The sequence below is a fragment of the Felis catus genome, chromosome A2, assembly GCF_018350175.1.
Source record: "Felis catus isolate Fca126 chromosome A2, F.catus_Fca126_mat1.0, whole genome shotgun sequence".
NCBI classification, from domain to species: Eukaryota; Metazoa; Chordata; class Mammalia; order Carnivora; family Felidae; genus Felis; species Felis catus.
The window spans coordinates 113,487,423-113,501,685 of record NC_058369.1 but is presented as its reverse complement, the minus strand read 5'-3'; the positions used below and the strand labels follow the sequence as shown (position 1 = coordinate 113,501,685).

Below are 14,263 nucleotides of genomic sequence, written 5' to 3'. Positions count from 1 at the left end.
AGCATTTGCCGAGTCTGAGCTGGAAAGTGAGGGGAGGCAAATCTGTGTCAATGATCAAGGTCTGACATGGTTTATAATCAGGATCTTTCGTTTTGCCTTTCTTTTCTGGCCTTTCTTTTTTCCTTTCCTCCCTCCTTTTTCTCTCTTTCCAAATCAGAATCAAAATGCTAGGGAAAACTACTAGCTCCCAATTCTGTAAAGAGTTTATTCCTGTAAGGATCCTCCCACCTCCAGAAACAGCTTGTGCTGTATAAAACCAAGTCTTTAATCCCACTTGTTGCTTCCCCCCCAACCTTTCTTCATCCCCCCCCCCCCCACCCCGCCCCGGCCCCAGTTTCTATTCTCTTTTCGGCAGCATCTCTCCCAGATCCTAGTCGCTAAAAATCTTTAACTCTGCCTATTTTGATCTGAAAATTAAATCTTATTTATTATGCATCCTGTTTGTTGTCCTTGAAGAACACCAGCATTCATTTAAAGGGGTCCAGAATGACTTCTTAAACACATTTCTCTCTTTGCTGCAATTAAACAAAGTGGAGCTGTGATTAGTCCTCCACAGGGGGGAAAGAAAAAGACACCCTTGAATCAAAATGGGGGGACCTGGCTGGGCATTATTGCCTCACAATGCAGGAGTTTATTGCTGAAACCTGCTTATCCCCTAGCTCCGCACTCCATGGGAACTTCAGTCAGGTGGAAAGTTATTCTCTTCTCCGCCGAAGCAGCTTGAAGTATCGTAAGACCCGCTAAAGCCCCTAAAGCTCTTCCTCGTAACTGAGACATTTAGGATAATCTTTATGAGAGTTTTGCACCAGCTTCTGCTTTTTGTTGCACTTAGAAGGAGAGTTAATGATGAGCTTTCACTGCTTCTCCTTCTCCTTCTCCTTCTCCTTCTTCTTCTTCTTCTTTTTTTTTTTTTTGAAATCTAAGCCAAAAAGCGCCTGTTTAAGTTAAGTACCACCTCCCTCCAGCCCTTGGGAAACCACTCAAGAGGGCTTTGCTTGGCTCTGTGTTCATGACACATAATGAAAACAATTTTACGCTGTGGAGGGAAGTATTGGGCAATTACTGATGTAACAGCCACCTGCAGTAGCGAGGCCTGGCTGCAGCATTGCGCGGTTCATGAATATTTTATGGTGTGATGTTATTTTGAATGGCTGGGGCAGGTGAAGGGGGCCGAGGGTGTAATAAGTAACTCTGCTGGAGGCTGTGTAGCGGCTCTGTTTCCCCGCAGAGCGCACAGTGTAACACCAAGAAGCATCCTGACCCCGCCTGGATCGACGCGAGGGCAGCTGAGGCTGAGGCAAGATGGTATGACAATTCATGGTGGGCACCCTTTACAAGCCCTTGTCTGCCGATTTTACACGCGATGTCCGGCTTGAAAAGCCCCGGCATCAGTCTTGTCTGATTTAATTTGATAAATTAAGTGTGGATAAGGATTAAATGAGAATTTTGTAATGGAGAAAGCTTGTCCCTACTCTCTAATCCAGTTAAGATAGTATGGGAGAGACCCTATAAAATATAGAGCAACGGCTTGAGAAAGCAAAGTAAAAGAGAGAATCACTGGTCACTTCAGCGATGTTATGTCCATGTAGAAGTTGAAAGAAAATGCTACTCTCGCTTTCTGGTGTTTGCGTGTGAAACACACACCCTCTGTGTACCAAGAGATGTACCATCATACACACACGTTTTATGGAGGACCTAGAAATATAAGAGAGAAACAGGGATTTCAACATGTTTTACATAATAAAATATGGCTATCGAGAATTGTTCCTGAAAAGGTGGAATATTTGGAGTATCATTTCCTTTTTCAAATGTTATTTTCCTAACAGGAAATGTCAAGATTTAAACTTGGGATCGTCGCATAAAGAATACATTTCCGGCATTTCAGACTTTCTGATTCTTCCTACTGGCATATTTAAGATTCCAGGCACAAAAATCATATTGTATATGACCAAGATACAAACAGTGCAAAAATTATTTTATTTGACAGTTATATTTCTATAAAATGGAATGGTATAAACAAATACTAGTTATCTAGACAGTTGATGGAAGTTCAAAACAATGCCATGTGAGACTCTATTAAAATTCTTTTTAAAATGTGTGTGTGTGTGTGTGTGTGTGTGTGTGTGTGTGTGTGTGTGTGTGTTTTTAGAATGGTGCGCTTTTGAGGAAGTGCTTGGGAAGGCTGTACATTAGACTTCAGGCTGAATAGCTTTGTCATAGAGATCATGCTTAGAAAAAGATACAAAAGATTTGCAGAATCCTTGGACACAAACTGGCAGAAAGAACGGAAATCCTCAACAGAAGCACAGAAGGCAAATGTAGCCAACTAGACATTCTGAGAAGAATGTGAGGCAACAGAGGAGTTGCCGGTGACAATTTTAAGATTATAAAAGATAACTCTTTAATTTTTGTAAGTGATGGTTTCATAAGTGCGCTTCTACATTTCATAACATCAATTTAGAGTTTATACCAGAATAAAGTAATGTGGTGATACGTTAAATTTTCTACTTTAACATTCACCTTATCGTAGAACACTGACGTACCACTGCTTCTGATGGTTGACAATCCCATTTGCATTTCAAAAATTATAAAGTCAGGATGACAAAATGATAAGTGTTTATACAATCCGGGCACAAGCCACTTTATCAAATGGCAGTATATTACCTAAATTCTAATCTTATTATTTAGTATTGGCATTCCTATCTACTATGTCCATTGAAAGAATTGTCTCAGCTTGCTTGAATATGCCATTTATCCTCTATACATAAGGTACGATGTCAGTCCTTTTTAAAATATTGGTACTTTTCATTAACAAAGAGGAAATGATGACATCAGATGATCTTGATAAATCATGTCACTAAGAGCCACCTCTCTTTACAAACAGGGTGAATTCAAGAGAAATGAAATAAAATTGCAAATAATGTTAATATAATAATATTAATAGAAATTAACATACATTCAAGAAATTCCAAAATATTTAATTTTGTCTCACTATATATATTTTTCCTGCCTCATAATGCATGTTAAAGGTGCCCTGATTTAGCAATTTTATAAAGATCAAATTATAAACATGCAGTAAATTTCAGATTCTTGTAATTAGATTTTTAGCTTAAGAGATGTTAAACTCTGTATGTAAACGACATTATTTAAAAGCCTGTCTTCTAAAAGAAAATTGCTGTTTGACAATTCTATAGAATATTGAAGAAAGGTAATTACACTGCTCTGGTTGTTAAAGATGCAGGTGTTGAATAAAGTCACTGCTTCAGCTTTTGCAAAAAAAAAAAAAAAAAAAAAAAAAACTCCAGCGAGGAAGAGAAAGAAGTGTGAGGACATGACCCCAAATCCAAATCTTTATCCTCAGAATATTAGAATGTTGGTTCACACTGTTTCCCTCTCCTCTCATAGGTGATATGATGATGATCAGAAGAAAAAAATTCCCAGCCAACGCACTGATGCAGAGAAACTGTGAGGAGAGAAAGACTTCTCTATAAAATTCACACGGAGGGGTGTCTGGGTGGCTCAATGGGTAAAGCATCTGACTCTTGGTTTTGGCTCAGGTCACGATCTCATGCTTCATAACTTTGAATCCTGCATCAGGCTTTGCAATGTCATTATGGAGCCTGCTTGGGATTCTCTCTCTCTCCTGCCCTCTTTCACCCTGCCCCACTTGTGCTTTATCTCTCTCTCTCTCTCTCAAAATAAATAAATAAAACTTAAAAAAAATTTTTTTAATTCACATGGGTACTGTTATTAGATACTGAAATAAAACATCAAGCGCAAAATGGGAGAAGGAGGGCATTAAAAAAATAATCAAGTGCCATATAATAAAATAGGGGCCCAAAAAAATGACTACAGCAAAAACTGGTCTTGACTGACCCAGTTTTACAGAAATGCTTAGGGCTTTAACATTCATTTACTTACTCAAGTACAGGTAACATTCCTAGAGGCAAATTTAATTTTGAGAATTACAAATTTAATTAAACTCTTATCTAAATTACTTTAATGTCTTGTACTATTAAGAAATGTCGGGCCTAGAGAAACCCTAAATGTTTTTATTTTGTTGCAGAGTAAAACATTTGTAATGAACAGTGGATGTGGAACACCAAGAGTGCACACACACACACATGCACACAGATGCGTCCCGAGTGGTCAGTGTTAGAGGGAGAGGATGTTCTAAGGGATATTTAATCCCTTAGTTCAACAGCAACCAAAAGGCTTGTTCTGAGTTTGAATACATACAAAGTTCCCAAAAGACATTTATGTCATCCTTTCCACTGGATGAGGAATAGAAGTTAACAGATAAAAATACAAGACAAGTCAATAAAAAGACAAAGCAAACACAAAGGTTTTAGGTGTAGGGTACTTTATTCTCCTCTTTAGCCTTTCCAGATGCTTTTGGACAGATACTTAGAATTGTGTTTGAATTGAGAAAGAAAACATGGGAGTCATGATGTTTTTTTTAAGTCTCCAAACTATTCCTATATTTTTAAAAGAAATTTAAGAAAACAAGAAAGTCAGCCATTTTCTCTTACTCCTGTTGAAAATATACCCAAACAATCATTCTCGTGCTCTTAATTGTAGTAAAGGTCTTTGTCTCTATTCTCTTTCCCCTGACAATGTTTTGTCTTCTACCCAAGAGCTGAAGTCCCATGCCTTCTCTGCATCTTTTTTCAATGTCTCCGCCACTGAATTCCTACAGTACTTACTGCTTATTCTTTAATTAATGTGTACTTGCACCATTATGCGACTTTCAAATATATGATGGGTTACAATGCAAGCAGCGCCCCTAGAGTTGTATAGGAGAGTGGCCCCTGAATACAGAGAGTGGTCTCTATAGTATAGCTCCTACCTCCTTGATGACAAAGGGTTTATTTTTAAAAATACTTTTTTTAAGAGTTTTTTTCATGTTTGTTTATTTTTGAGAGAGAGCAGATGTGCAAGGGAGGGGCAGAGAGAGAGGGAGACAGAATCTGAAGCAGGCTCCAGGCTCCGAGCTGTCAGCCCAGAGCCTGACAATGGGCTTGAACCCAGAAACCATGAGATCGTGACCTGAGCCTAAGTCTGATGTTTAACTGACTGAGCCGCCCAGGCACCACCAAAGGGTTTATTTTTCAGTCCCACCCCTCTGCCACACTTCCTAAGTGCTCTTCCCATAACTGATGGTCAATTGAAATAAACTCACTGATTTGAAACTATTCTATTTCTCCCTCTTTCCATTTTTATATAGCAGCCTGGGTTTACAAAGCACTTTCCACAGATAACTCTTGCCTGGTTAGAACAGCAGGGAAAGACTTCTATCCTGACTGCACACGTTAAGGAACTGAGACTCTGAAAGGGGTAGCATCCAAACTTGAACTCTGTCGACTCCCAATCCAGTGCTCTTGCTACTCTCTCATGTTGCCTCTCCCTTTGGTGCCTGTCTCACACAGTTTTGAGTCATCAGAATTTAAAGAAGTAAAAAGCACCTACATACTGGCTAAGGCAGAGTTTGGGGGGAGTCTGAGGCAAAGGGAGTGATGAAAAAAGCTGCCGCTATATTGTCTTTCTTAACACCGGGGCTAAGTCTGTGCTGGGCGGGGGATGCGGGGAGTAGAACAGCACTGTGGTTGATGGACTGGATGACTCGAGGGTCCTTTGAAGCAAGTAGGTCTTAGAGCCCCCAACTACCTCTTAGTGACACCTATTACTGAGAAAACCCAAACACCTGCCAGGGGAATGTAGTCATAATGGTGATAACTTTAGGCACTAGGTAGTTTACCTTCTCATGAATAGACACGCTGTCTGAGAAACTTGATGGGCAGAAAATCTGAAGCTTCTTCTATGGTACTTGCACAAAGGAAACTGGCTTTCAGCTAATAATGAAAACATGTGGGTTATGATTTCTCCTTTGAAGTCCAACTTCCCCAAAACTAGACTTCAGGAAATAGCATGTAGGTGTCATGTAAGTTTTCTTAACCTGTATAGAGCTCTTGGCCCCCGGGATTTATGCTACATTTTTTTTAGGGCAGCGAAGCTGCACCATTTCATGTGAACAACATCCTTGGTCTACACTACACCAGAATTCTAGCACGTTCTGTAGTTTTCTGAAAAATGCCAAGTCCTACTTCTCTGAACTTATCTCACCCTACCTTTGTTCTTGCTCTTTGCACACCAGCCTCGTGGATTATTTCTGTTCCTCAAACATGTGAAATTGGTCCCCACCTTAGGATCTGGGCGCTTGCTATTTTTGTGGAGGGGAATGCTTTTTGCCTAGGTGATCTTGCTGGCATTGCCTTTTCATCAGATGGAAAATCACTCCTCAGAGAGAGGTCCATTTATAGTTGTCCCTCAATTGTCACAGGATCTTATTTCATACTTGTGGTTTTAGGTTTTAGGCTTATAGAAAAAGTGAGCGGAGGGGCGCCTGGGTGGCGCAGTCGGTTAAGCGTCCGACTTCAGCCAGGTCACGATCTCGCGGTCCGTGAGTTCGAGCCCCGTGTCAGGCTTTGGGCTGATGGCTCGGAGCCTGGAGCCTGTTTCCGATTCTGTGTCTCCCTCTCTCTCTGCCCCTCCCCCGTTCATGCTCTGTCTCTCTCTGTCCCAAAAATAAATAAAAACGTAGAAAAAAAATTAAAAAAAAAAAAAAAGAAAAACTGAGCGGAGAGCACAAAGTTCCTATGTATCCTTCCTCTCTCTCCCCCGTCCTCACACCGTTTCTCCTATTAACCCCAACCTACATTAGTATAACACACTTGTTATGATTAATGAACCAATATTGATACATTATTATTACCTAAAGTTTATCATTTATCCAGATTTCCTTAGTTTTTACCTAACATTCTTCTCTGTTCCAGGATCCCATCCAGGATAACATATTACACTTAGTAGTAATTTGTTACACTTTTGGCTTTCATGTTTATTCATGTCTCTGCTGTGACAGTTTCTCAAATTTTCCTGGTCTGCCTTTAAAAAAATTTTCTAATTTTTTAATGTTTATTTATTTTTGACAGAGAGAGAGAGAGTATGAGCAGGGGAGGGACAGAGAGGGAGACACAGAATCTGATGCAGGTTCCACACTCTGAGCTGTCAACACAGAGCCCAACAAAGGGCTCGAACTCATGAACCACGAGATCATGACCTGAGCCGGAGTCAGACGCTTAACTGACTGAGCCACCCAGGCGCCCCCTCGTCTGCCTTTTTGACTGCTGATTGCCAATGCTGAAAACAGTGCCAACCCTATACCTGGTATTCAAAATATTTGCAGAGCATGTGTAAATGAATTAATAGCTTGAGTGAGGAATTCACAATTAGTATTATATTATTTGGCATTTGTTTAACACTTTCCAATTTGCAAAATAAATTCATTTATCTTATTCATTATCCTGATAATCTTGTGAGGTGGGCCAAGGGGACACATATTATTCTCTAAAAGACGAGACCTAAAGTTTATAGAAGTTAGTGAATTGCCTTTGATACAGGAAAGCTGATATCACACCCTCAGTTCTCTGATGATTCTATTCTTTCTAGTACCTCAGTGGAGAGGGTGGACCAAGAAAGAAAATACCATTGCAGCCAATTTTATCTTGGGTGGTGGGTAAATCAAATGCCGAAAGCCTCTATAATTTTCACCGAAATAAATAAAACAAAACTTGAATAAACAAGCACAACATACAATAGATAGATTGGAAACAAGACAGATTTACACTTGACTCTAAAATTAGGTCAAATTGACTTTACAGATATACTTTTTTCAACATACAAGTAAACTTGTATTTGTTGAGTGAATGTTTAATGACTCTTAATTGCATGTACCTTGTTAAGGTTTAATTAGAAGATGTAACTTATTAGCCTAAGGCAAAATTTCAAGAAGCACCATAGGAGGACTGCTATAGCTTTGGTAAAACATGTTATACTTGTTAATCCTGGTAAAGGTAACAGCTAGTGGGATGTCAATTAAACAATTACTTAATTTCTGGTGTTATAGAACAATCAAATGTTTAAAAGGTAGAAATCTAAATTCTCAGATTTTTATAGGAATTACTTCTTTATCATAAATAATGGTATACACTCTTACAGCTGGAAGGGACTTCTGTAATTTAACCTGTCGTTTCACAAGTGAGGATGCAAAAGGTGAAAGAAGTTGAGTAATTTCCCAAAATCAACATTAACCAGGTTGATGGTAAGAAGAGAGTTTTGATCTCACGTATTTTGGCATTCATTCCAGTGTTCTTGCCCTTGCTCAAATTGTATGTCTAATGCCTCCATCAAGGTGTGAATTGAGTTGATATTCTAATAACAAAACTTGGCTCTTTAATGTAAGGGTAACTACTCATATCCTTCTAAAAAGTGATGGATCAGTTCTTAACGATGAGCAAATACTGTTACGTCTACCTATCAAAACTGTACTGGATCAAAAAGGGCATGATCCCCAAATTTTTATGGAAAGCTATAAAGGAGATGCAACATACCTGTGTCAATCAACTTTTGCATATTCATTATATTCCTCCTCGAGAGAAAAATTAGCAACCTTTGTGGATACTTCTGAAATAGAGAAAATATTCTAGAATAAGGAAATATTTTATTTATTTATTTATTTATTTTAATTTTTTTTTCAACGTTTTTTATTTTATTTTTGGGACAGAGAGAGACAGAGCATGAACGGGGGAGGGGCAGAGAGAGAGGGAGACACAGAATCGGAAACAGGCTCCAGGCTCCAAGCCATCAGCCCAGAGCCTGACACGGGGCTCGAACTCACAGACCGCGAGATCGTGACCTGGCTGAAGTCGGACGCTTAACCGACTGCGCCACCCAGGCGCCCCAGGAAATATTTTAGATTACAAATCAATACTTGCCATATTTGAGGGACACAATAATTAAAAATACCATTATAAATAAGCAAGAAACACAAAGGGCTCTGTCCATGATAAAGAACAGGTAGGGGGCGTCTGGCTGGCTCAGTCAGTTAAGTGTCCCAACTTTGGCTCAGGTCATGATCTCACAGTTCTTGGGTTTCAAGCCCAGGTCGGGCTCTGAGCTGGCAGTGCAGTGCCGGCTCTGGATTCTCTGTCTCCTCTCTCTGCCTCTCCTTCACTTACACACATACACACACACACACACACACACACTCTCTCTCTCTCTCTCTCTCTCTCTCTCTCTCTCTCTCTCTCAAAAATAAATACATAAACATTAAAAAAAATGGGTGGGACTCGATACTCCTGTTACCATCTTCCTGTACTGCAGGAATTTATAATCCAACAGCTACACCTATGTAAAGCTGGTGAATGTTATTTTTCAGCACCACTTGAGATGCATAATGCCTCCTGACCTGATTAAAAAAGCTTATTTGAAGGCAAATGCTATCACTTAAAATGTTATATGGCATTTGGTGATGTTGAGTAGGTTTGTGTCATAAGAATGGGAAAACCCTACTGATTCAGGGAAAGACACAGAAGAAGGTTTTTGTTGATTGAGTTACTTCAGACTTCTGACCAAGCAAGTTATTGAAAACCAATGTGTCTGGTAGAGATGATAGCCTGGATGAAATAAAGAAGCCCATAAAGAACTGTGATAAGGTTCCTGGGGCGATGTCACAACTTTACTTTGTCCTACCAGCCATGGTATCAAGAGAGCCTAGGTCATGGTGAGGGGAAAGCAAATCCCCCATAATGTAAGAAAGTAGCAGCTACTGATAGAGTTAGGCTGTGACATGCCTTCTTATTTAATGAACTAATTTATTTATAGGTAATGGATGTTATTTTTTTCACAAACACAGTCACAGACTGGTTGACTTTTGTTAAGAAACTAAGAGATTCAAGAAATGTTGAGGTATTTGGTCAGGGACAACATCTGAGCTGTCTACAGCCAGGGTACTGCAGAACCCTGCTGATAAAGTATCCACAAAGGTTGCTGATTTTTCTCTCGAGGAGGAATATAATGAATATGCAATAGGTTGATTGACACAGGTATGTTACTTCTCCTTTATAGCTTTCCATAAAAATTTGGGGATCATGCCCTTTTTCATCCAGTACAGTTTTGATAGGTAGACGTAACAGTATTTGCTCATCGTTAAGAACTGATCCATCACTTTTTAGAAGGATACGAGTGGTTACCCTTAAAGAGCCAACTTTTATTGGCTCAGATAAATTAGTTGTGGAGTTTTCTCTATGTCTTTGGTTTGGGAGGGAGAAAGAAAGTCAGAGGCATAGTTATTGCTGACAAGAAATTTACAATTAAATCTTAGACTATAAATTAGGGAGCTCTCTTGTGCGACAGTGGGCAGACCACCTAACTTTTCAATCTTTGTTTGTTGCAAGAATAAAATAAGAGAGATTTGCTCTTAGAAGAATCATGGCATAATGTTTAAGATGATAGGCTTTAGATCAAGACCAAACTACATTTGATTCTTCATCAATGTTTACTAATCATGTGATTTGGGCAAATGATTTAACTTTTCTATGGTCCCTGATAGGTAGAAGTGTTCCATAAATGGTAGCCATTGTTAATAAGAATTACAGATCAGTTTTATTAAACACAAACTAATCAGAGAGTTGTATATCAGTACCAAGAAATTTGTGAGCTTGTTACTATAAATAAAAGTTTTCCAGGATAATTCATGAAAGAGATGCATTCTGTAAGAGAAAGAAGGAAATGTGTCATGTTTTATGAAAACCGTAAACATGCACCTCTTAACAGAGCTGTGGCATACTGTGGAGATAACAGTATGACAGGTGTACCGCAATAGTACAGGGGTGTTCATGGCTGATTATTTGAAATAGCGAAGATTGGGAAAAACGTAAATTTTTCTAATAAAAATTATAATTACTAGCTTATTGTGTTGACTGTATTCTAAGTATTATTGTAAGATTTTTAAGTTAATAATTTATTTCCCACAAAACCTCTATGAAGTAGAGAGCATTTCCATTCTCACTTAACTATGGTCATGTCAAAGAATTTATGTATATTTATATGTACTGTCCTGACATGTTATTGTTCATACAAAAATAAACAAGATTCAAAACTCCATTTCTCTGTCTCTTTCTCTCTCACTCTCTCTCTCTTTCACTCACACACACACACACACACACGCACACACACATGCACACACGCACACACGTGGTCATATTGAATTTAAAGAATTAACCTAAGGGGCACCTGGATGGCTCAGTCAGTTAAGCATCCGACTTTGGCTCAGGTCATGTCTCACAGTTTGTGGATTCAAGCCCCACATCAGGCTCTGTGCTGACAGGTCAGAGCCTGGAGCCTGCTTCTGATTCTGTGTCTCCCTCTCTCTCTGTCTGTCCCCCACTCATGCTATGTCTCTTTCTCTCTCTCTCTCTCTCTCTCTCTCTCTCTCTCTTTCTCTCAAAAATAAAAACATTAAAAAAAAAAGAATTAACCTAATAATATATTTCTTACAAAAGACTCAGTTTAAATATAATGACACTGAAAAGCTAAAAGGATAGGAAAAGATATACCACTGTATTTCCAATATCAACAAAAAAATAAGAAATAAAATATTAAAAATATTATCTACAAAAGAATAAAGTATAATAAGTCTTCTGTAGCAAATCAAAGAGAAGATATTTAAAAGTTCTATGCTAAATTCTACAAAAAACTATTAAGATCAGTTAGAGAAGACCTCAATAAATGGAGGCATATACCATACCAATGGATTAGAAGACTGAATAGGATAAAGATATTGATTCTCCCAAAACTGATCTATAGAGTCAATGTAACTTCAATGACTAACCCCAGCTGGTGTGTGCATATGTGTGTACCGCATGTGTGTAATTTGAAAACATGATGCTAAAATGAATGCAGAATGTAAAGGGTTAGGAAATAACCAATGCACTCTTGAAGAAGAATATAACTTGAAGATTTACACTACCAGACGTGGTAATGACTAATAAATTGGGATTGGTTCAAGGATAGACAATAAACCAATGGAATAGACTAGAATTCAGACACAGATCCAAAGACAGAGGGTCACCTGATGTTTGACAATGCTGACACGACAGTGCAATGGGGAAAGGATGACAATTATTTTTTTCAATAAATGGTGCTGGGTCAATTGGATATCCATTTGGAAACAAACGAATGTTGAACCTTTTATCTCCCACCATCCACAAAATTCAATTCTAGTTGGATTGTAGATCTAAATGTGAAAGGTAAAAAAATAAAGCTTTTAGGAGAAAACTTAGGAGCGTATGTCATGACCTTGGAACAGGAAAAGATTTCTTAAACAGGGCACAAAAACACTAATCATAAGAGAAAAAAAAAGAGGATAAATTGGATTACATTAAAATTAAGAACTTCTGGTCATCAAAAGACATTGTTAAGGGAGAGAGAAGACAAGCCAGAGTGAGAGAAATTATTTGCAGTAACATATCAGACAAAGAATTTTATGCCCGGGATATAAAGTACTCCTACAAAATAACAAATGAAAACAAACAGTCCAACACAAAAATGGATAAGACGGCATGGCAATGAACAAAAGATAACCAAATGGCCATTGGAAAACAGGGGAATGCAAACATGAACTGCATTGAGACCTTTTCATGCCCGCCAGAACAGCTGAATGGGAACACAAGCCACCCGAAGAACAACAAGGACATGCAGAGACTGAAGCTAACATACACTTCTGACAGAAGTGCAAAGTGGTACAATCACCCTGAAAAACTATTTGTCAGTATCAACCGAAGTTGAATACGTACATTCCTATAAAAGCATAACCAGCACTTTGTCCTGTGACCATATGAATAAGCACACATATCGCTCACACAGAAATGACAAAATAGTCTGTACCCTGAGATACTACAAGAGGAACAGCCCACCTGCGCAGGTCTGGGACTCAAAATAAATGGAAACCTTGAACATTTCCTATAAGCCTTGCGTGACTTGCTAAAACAACTCTATCACTGACTTTTGCGGCGCTGGTATCTGGAAATAAGCCATGACCTTTGTGGATATGATAATGACATGAGAAAGTGGTTCTTTCCCACCATGAATAGATCAACTAACATGAACTTGGAAATCTTGAGGGTTTTGTGTGTGTGTGTGTTTAGATAATCTCCTGGTTTTCTATTTTTGTAAGTCTTCTGAAGCCTGAATCCTTTGCACCACTTTGTAAATAAACACCTTTTCTTCTTCAAATCGACAAGTCCTCTTCTGACAATCTTAAAACAGACTAATTCTGCTCCTAGCTATAGACACAATACAATGAATGTGTATGTTTAACATGTATGACTGTTCACAGGAGAACATGAATAAATGAATCATGGTATAAAATGGATTGAATAGAAGGAAAAAATGAATTATGGTTTATATATTCAATGGAATGTTATAAGACATGAGAATAAACAAGGCACTGTTGCATGCAACAACAAAAAGCCATCTCAACAAACACAATTTTGAGCGAAAGAGTCTAGACACCCAAAATACTCACTTCATGATTCCGTTTACATACAATTTTAAAACAGGTCAATTTATCTATGGTGCTAGATGTCAGGATGGTGAGATATGATTACCTTTAGAGGTGGATAATGGTTAGCTTGACTCATGTGCCAGTAATAGTCTTTCTTGACCCACACGCTCGTTACGTGGAGGTACTCACTTTGTGAAAATTCATTAAAGCTTGCAAATAAGAGCTGTGAAATTCTTTGTAAGTATGTCATACTTAAAGTTTATTTTGCTTTATTTTATTTTTTTAAAAAGATTTTACTAATTTATTTTTATTCTAGAGAGAGAAAGAGAGCATGAGCTGAAATCAAGAGTCAGAGGCTCAACCAACTGAGCCACCCAGGTGCCCCAGATTTTATTTTTAAGTAATCTCTACACCCATCGTGGGGCTTGAACTCACAACCCCGCGATCAAGAGTAGTGTGCTCTACCAAGCCAGCTAGGTGCCTCTAGAGTTTATTTTAAAATGGAAAAGGACATAGATCAATAATGGAGAGACAAAAGCATGTGCTGTGACACGGTGTGAGGAGCAGCTCAGTGCCCACAGGCTGACTGTGAGTGACGTTTGTCTGGCTCGTGTATGAAAGAAAAACAAGCTGAACAGGTTTCTTAGAATCCTTCCTCAAATCCAGGAAGACTTTGATCAGGGGTGATGGGGATGGGAGGGGGGCTGGTAGTGGTCTGAAATAGTCCAGGAGAAATAGAGGATTAAATTTCAACAAGAGTGAGAAGAGACTTGGGCCCATAGTGTGAGGAAGGCAAGAGAGAGTCAACATGTTCGGTCAGGGTTCCAGCCTTGCCAAGGGTTGATGATCAATACATTTTCA

The 14,263-nt window shown here is 38.7% G+C and overlaps 1 long non-coding RNA gene across 1 annotated transcript; it reads left to right on the top strand.

The window, feature by feature from the left end:
• The first annotated feature begins 639 nt into the window (after positions 1 to 639).
• On the top strand, positions 640 to 3,545 carry LOC123381262. The gene is made up of 2 exons (XR_006588091.1): positions 640 to 1,305; positions 3,406 to 3,545. It is a non-coding gene; the product is annotated as an uncharacterized LOC123381262 (long non-coding RNA).
• The last annotated feature ends 10,718 nt before the right edge of the window (positions 3,546 to 14,263 follow it).